Source organism: Meleagris gallopavo, chromosome 1 (assembly GCF_000146605.3).
Source record: "Meleagris gallopavo isolate NT-WF06-2002-E0010 breed Aviagen turkey brand Nicholas breeding stock chromosome 1, Turkey_5.1, whole genome shotgun sequence".
Lineage (NCBI taxonomy): Eukaryota > Metazoa > Chordata > Aves > Galliformes > Phasianidae > Meleagris > Meleagris gallopavo.
In genome coordinates this window covers 161627367-161634468 of record NC_015011.2, presented here as the reverse complement: position 1 = coordinate 161634468, position 7102 = coordinate 161627367, and the positions used below count along the sequence as shown (strand labels likewise).

The 7102-nt window shown below is 46.8% G+C and overlaps 1 long non-coding RNA gene across 1 annotated transcript; it reads right to left on the bottom strand.

The window, feature by feature from the left end:
* Window positions 1-274: 274 nt before the first annotated feature.
* LOC109365400 lies at window positions 275-4297 on the bottom strand. The gene is made up of 2 exons (XR_004162598.1): window positions 3351-4297; window positions 275-2569 (listed from the first exon to the last, which is right to left on the bottom strand). It is a non-coding gene; the product is annotated as an uncharacterized LOC109365400 (long non-coding RNA).
* Between the last annotated feature and the right edge of the window lie 2805 nt (window positions 4298-7102).

Here is a 7102-nt window from a genome sequence, read left to right as displayed (position 1 = left end):
CCTTCCCTTCCCTTCCCTTCCCGGTGAATCGGGAGACAGGTGACCGGGAGATGAGCTCCATGTGGTAACCCAGTGGCCCATTGATAAGGTTCATCTACACATAGCCAGGACAAAGTCAAGGTTCATCAGAAAGGCAGAGCTGTGAGCAAAAAAACTGCCTGAATGGATGATTCTTGCATTGTCATATGCTATCTTCAAACACTTGAGGCAGCATCAAAAATGAAAACAGTCTCCCATCCTTAATAGAAACAGCCCGGCAAGCTTTCTATTGTGATTAAATGCTTCAGTTCGAAGGGGGGACACGTAAAAATACAAAGTGAGGCCAGGATCCATTTTGCTACCTCTCCTCTCCCATGTCACCATTTCAGTGGTATTTTGCTGAGCAGATTAAAGCCAAATGGGTTCACAGTACCCGGAATACATCTGATATCGTTAGGAAGCCGTTCAGAAGGATGAATGCCGGCCTACTTTAAAAGTGGTGGTGTAAAAATAGCACTCTCGCACTTGACACATCTGACCCAGTAGAGCAGATCTCTCTATGTGCTCAGAAAATAGCTATTTACTTTCATGGCTGAAACGAAACCCTCTCACTGCAAACATGTGCCCATATGCTTAGCCTTATGCGTGTGTCGTCTAGTTTATCCAGTCAAAATAGCTGTGCACATTGTTATTTTCAGGATTTAAGATGCTATTACCATGGGGACTGAAGATCCAAATAGATCTTGAGATCAGATCACGGGAGGTTTTAAAATAAAATTGCCATTTCTGCCAATAATCATGTGAAAGCAGCCAAATGCTTTGATGCGTGAGCTTGGGGACTAGCTGCTTTGCTGGCTTCTTACACACTGAAGTTACTGAGACAACAAGAACATGATATGTTTTTCTTAACAAGACAGTACCAAATGTGCAATTATTTGCAGGCTTTAAATATGTAGAACGTCTCCCGCAATGAATGGGATGTGGTAGCAATATAGCCAGCTGTGATGGGTATGACTCGATACCAGAAACATAACTACATTTGAATTTTCTCCCGTTAAGGCATACAAGGGGAAGGGGGCTTATTCCACTTACACACTGCATCTGTGATATTCTACATGTGATATATACACACGCACATACAACATATATAGGAGTAGAAACTAAAGCTTGTTATGCAGAACAGAAGCTACTGAAATATGCCTCTATTTCTGTTGTACACTTGGGTGAAACCTCTGCAGCAAACTGACCTCAGGTCTCTGGAAGGAAGCAATGTCAGGGCAGGTTAATACTGTGATGCAAGAACACGAAAGCAAATCCGCCGCACTTAGGATGCTGTAATCAGAGCTGCATTAACGAGGGGCAGGGACAGCCCAATCTGTGGGAGAGTGCAGGAGGCAGTGGCTGTACGACACAGAATGGTGATGCATGCTGCTTGCTGGCATCAGGAGGAGTAGAAGCATCCTGAGCCACCCCAGTAAATCTTCACCTTTGCTGCAGTAATTATTCACCTAAAATTGTCTTTGCTCACAAGAGAAGTTCTCAGTCTGAGCTAGTGAAATCATGTCAAGTCCACTCGAAGGCTCTTGATAACCTTTGATGACGTGAGCACTAAAAACTGCTTTGGTGGCACTGCAATTCTAAATTGAGATGCTTCTGATAAAAAATGCCCATTTCCTATAGCACAGGTAGTAAGCCTTGTAGCTCTTAGACATAGTGTTTAGGAGAAAAAACGTATCACTGACACATGCCAAAGTCTGAAACTGGGCATCATGCCTTGTGATGGTAAATGTGCTGGTTAATCAAATCTGGGCTAGCTAAATGTATCTGGCTGTAGTAGATCAAACCACAGTTTCTCCATCCATCCCAGGATATTAACATGTGCTAGTTAATGTGTATCACTTAGTACCTGATCAAAACAGCAGGGTCACGGCACCGTAGTCTTTAGGAAACTGGCAGTCCATGAGGCATTCAGCATTGGTTTGCATTATGATTAGGAGGTGTTAAAGGTCACTCCTACCCCATGCACATATTCCAACCACAACACAGTGTGTTGCACTGTCACCCTGCCTCCTTGCAGCCATGCAGAGCTGGTGCAAATGACACCAATGAGGTCCAGCCATGGCAGATTGCCTCAATTTTATTACGATCTTCAATGCAAGGATGTCTGGTTTCTAGATAGTGGATCTTCTTCATGATGGGGCATACGAGGGGAAAATGTTAACCTCTACCCATGCTCCTCCATCCATTCAGGTCCCCTTGTAACCAAGTGCCAATTTTAGGTCAAGGGGAGCAGTACCCACTGGTGGAAGCAAGCTGTGGGTCTTCCCATGCTGGCTGGCTGGGTCCAAGAGCTCCATAGACAGACAGGTTTCCCCTTTGCCATGATACAGAACCAAACCTCTCCTGATGCAGAGCGTGAGGAATGTGGTAACCCATACTCCGTGACCACTATGTTTAAAGTAGGTTTTCATTATCCCTGCAGTTTCCCAAATCTGATGACGTTATTTTCCCTGCTGTAGAGCACTTCTGCAGTTATCTCCCTTCCAGACACACTTCCTTCTCGCTGCCTCTACTGTGGTATTCTGCGCATCTGTAATGAAGAAAGCAAACTCCCAATTATACCAATAAATTATCCACTTTGAAATATAAATTAAGAGAGCTATCCTGCAGACAGTCTTCCCCAGGTCCTCAGGGACCCTCCCTGTAAACATATCTTTGCTGTCTTCTTCAGATGCAGCTTCATCTGTGTCAAGAATTTCCTGCTCCTTTTTGGGGCTGAGCATCTCCAGACTGCCTGTACCAGAGGGTCTGGGCCATGGAACGGACCACACAGAGCTGTTTATGCCAGGAAAATCAGCCAGCCCATCAATTTTCACTGCTCACAGCCCAGCCTAGCCCAGCTTTCCAATATTTACATCTTAATGCCAAACACCAGGAAACTGGAGGACCCGTAGCTCTGCAAACTATATCTCAGAAGATTTCCTTGCATCAAAGCTGTGGGTAGGATGGCACAGGCTGCTAATTGTTATCTGCCTTAAATTTGTGAGGGCTGGCCAAAGGCCCTGGCATACGTCCCAGTGACCCCTCTGGTTCTGCAGTGGCCTGGAGCTCAGATATCAGGGGATATCTGCAGCTCCAGGTGTGTGTTCTGGAACCAAGGGCATCCTCCTCCTCCTCCTGGGATTGGCTGGGCCCAGGGCCAGCTCTGACAGTGCAGCTGGCTGGCCTTGGATCAACAAAAGGATTGAGATGTGAGGAGCACTGGCAGGGACTCACTGCCCTTCTTGGGAGCTGCTGGTAAGCAGGGCTCTTGTCCTTAGTCTCTGCTGAGCTATGATGAAGCCATGCCCATACTTGGCCCTGTAACTCACCAGTATGGACGCTGACTTGACCTGGGATCTGACTGATCACTGTGGTTTTGTCTGGTGATCTGGGCTTTTGGCTGGCCCTGGATACTGTTACCCAACAAGCTCATCTTGTTTGGGCTCCATGGCAATGAGATGCTGTTCTAAAAGACCACACCCCACATCCATCTTGTTGTCACCCTTGGTCTTCATTCATCTCTCACTGAGCAGTTCTTGCTGCTCACTGACAGTGGGAAACAGCATAAAATGAGGAAGATCTGGGATTTCTTACAAGAATAGCAGAGGAGAAAAGTGATGCCCTGTCCCTGGGGAGCTTCCCCTAACTGTTCTCACAGTCAAAGTATGGGCAAAGTTGCTGAAAGCAGCAACTTGCCTCTTAGACAGCACGAGCTGTGAATAGCCAGAGATTTTATGGTTCCTCCTTCACTAGAAATGTCACCCAGCTTCTGGAAATGCTAGTGTAAAAGTCAGCTGCTCCATCAGTGCACTTGTTCCTTGTCTGCAGATACCAAGGTATGAATAAACTCATGCCTCTACACCTGCATAAACCCTGGACCCTCCAAAGCAAGCCTCATGTCAGCTCCTCCACCAGTTCTTCAAGTCATCCCTAGAAACAACTTCCTCCAGAAGCGAAGCCAATCCTCTGGGACTGTCCTGGCACAGGTGGCCTCAGGAGGGTCTTGGTTTCCCTGAGTCCAGCTTACCCTGTGTTGCTGTAACAGTCCTAAATTGGGGACGACTGCTCTTGCAAAGAGCCATTGGCCATGCTGCCTGTGGGAAGCAGTAGATGTTGTACTGCTATAGAGAACTATTCAAGACAGCCAGACCCACTGAGATACTACTGAAGGACACAGGAAGACACCAGAGAGCCAAATTTGATGAAGTACATACTCCTGATATAGCCAGTATCCTTGTGTAAGCCATCCTAGCCTGTAGGTGAGTTTTCAGCCCAAAGAACTGCATTTTTCACCCCGGATTGGAGCCTGTCACTAGATAGGATGCCTCCAGTGTGGATTACTGAAGAATCTGGACCCAATATAAGAGAGACAAAGCGGCAACAGGAATTGTATTTGGGTATCAAATTCATAGTGATATGGCTCATTGAGAACTAGTTTGCTGATATAAGGATTATGCTGGGCCAGACCAAAAGATCATCATAGTCAGTCCAACAGACAGCAGTAAATGGATGTCTTAAGAAAAGCATAAGAACAGGAAAAAAACAATAATTCCCCCAACACTTTCCCAGGTTCATTTTCAGATGAGGAGTTTTCCTACCTGGGTGTGTATCTTCGTACACAGCAACTTTCAATTTATTTCTCTTGTGGTGGATCTGTCTTACCTCTCCTTCAGTGCATGTTATTTCATCTTCGATGACGGCATTTGACAAAGCTTGAGTCTTCACCAGGATTTACTTCGTGGTCATTACTAAGTCCTAGTCATCATGAATTAAGAACATAACTTATCCTATCAAGACAAATTTTGACATCAGCAATAGAAAGTACTTCAAACATTAATAACCTCCCTCTAACAGACAACAGAAAGCAAGCCCTGTAAGTTAAAATCTGCTGGGAGTTAGAGAGCACGTGAAAAGCAGCAAATTCTGTAGAGAAAGGTCCATCCTGCTCTGCTGTGTCAGTAGTCCTACACTGTCCCAGAGGTCTTGCAACTCAAGTTGTCCCATTTTGTGATGTGCCGGCGAGACATGAGACTGACAAACAGGTTAGGTGAATTTTGAGGATTAATTAACAGTGTGATTAGAAGTTGTATGATTATACATATTGTTTTTGACATTGGGTTTTAAATCATACCACCTCACCAGCTCCCCCACTCTCTTGTGGGGAGCAGCAGGAGGCACCCACATCTCCCACATCTCGTCCACATCTGGGTCAGCTTGTTCTGCTGAAGCCAATAGGTCATCCCAGAAAAAAAAAAGCAGCACTCAGCTCCATGTAGTAGAGTGGGATACCTGAAAAGATGTTGCAATCCTTCATCTCTGAGTTGTTATGAAAAATCTTTCCTCCCTATGACTCTTAAGTGACAAAACGTACGTTGTTGGGGCACTGAAGGCACTCACAGACTTCCCTGGCCACAACCAGCCCTCCTTCCTTCCCTTCACTTTCCCTATTTCAGCCCAGACAGGACGGCAGCCTGCATTCAGATCTGTGGCTGGGCAGGGCTGTAGTGGAACTGGAGAGACCAGCCCTGATGCAGCATGGAGTACTGGGGGGCTGCTCAGGGCCAGTGTATCTTAACAGCCTGCTCTTGGCCCTGGTATGTATCCTGAAGGTGTTGGTGACTAGGAATACATCAATACGAAGCTCATATGGTGAGGAAGAACAGCCACCCTGAGCCATATAATTTGTTCAGTTTCCAAAGCAGCAAAGTACTCACTCCTCACATTTTAGTAGTGTCTGCTAATTATAGTGCCAAAAAGCAGTATTTTCTTAACTGCATGAGAATGTTTTCTCTCTGAGTACATGCAAGTTTAATTATCTAGTCAACAGCTCCACCAAGAAGCTTTATTCAGGCAGTAAAACTAATCAAACTGCCATGTAGCTCTAAGAGGTATCCAATTCCTGAGTGTCTACTAAGACTCGCCCAATGCATCGCAGCAACTGACAGGCTTATATAATGAGCAAGAAGAAATGGGGCTCAATGATCCTTAAGGGTGCCTTCCAACTTGGGTTATTTTATAATTCTGCGATTCTGATTTGGAGTCAGTGGTAGCAATTGGCAGTGGGACTTGATAATCTCTTGAGATCCCTTCCAACCCTTGCAATTCTATGATACTATGATCACCACCACCGTCTATAAAAATACAATCTATTTGGTGGGTGTAGGTTTATGGATTGGTAAATTGAGTTGCCTCAGCCTGTAGGTTTCCCGTTTTTTATTCACAAGTTTTCCACTTTACCTCATAGGTTACGTTGAATGGATCTGAACAAAGCTCCTTTGTTGCCAGCACCGCTCTGATGTCCGAGCGGCTCTGAGCAACTGCAGCTGGCGGCCGCACCACCTTCCTTGGCGGGCAAAGCAAAGTTCTCAGCTACTGAATCTGCTTCGGCAGCTCTCCTGAAGACAGCTGGGCAGCTGGATCCAATTCTCCTTCACAGCAGCGAGTGTCAGATCGAGGAGCCACCCCTGACATGGCCATCTTGACAAACGTGGTCATGGTGGCCGAGCTCCCTGTCCATTGCTCCCAATGTGGCAGGTAGATGCTCAGAGGAACATCTGTTGGCAGCTACTCAGATACAGGAGGGACGGATATGCTACACTGAACCCTGGGATACAAGCATTTGGCAAGCGGCTGAAAAGCAGAGAACAAGTGCTGGTTCTCCAGATTGCATCCGTCCCCCAGCAGGCTGCAGGCCTCGGTTTGCAGAGCTGTGAGTTAGGAGGACAGAATGGGGCTGGGGGAGGCGGTGACAGAGCCCAGCTGTCCATGAAAGGAAAGCACTGAGACCTGTTTCTGTGGGGCTGTGGCATAACGTGAGCTGGGTGTGAGCATCACACAGCTCGGGGTTTTTGAGGGGAGTGGGTTTTGGGTTTTCTAGGATGCTATTCCCAAGAAACACACTCTTCTTCATGGCAGGCGCACACCGTCCACCACATCACATCACCTGGGCACTCCGTGCCTGATGTCACATCACGTTACACACCGCGGGTCCAGCCTGGCAATGCGATGTGCGACTGAAGTACCTCAGACCCACTGGTAGCAGGGCGCTGTGCTACTTTCGATGGCTTCGGGAGGCCCGGCC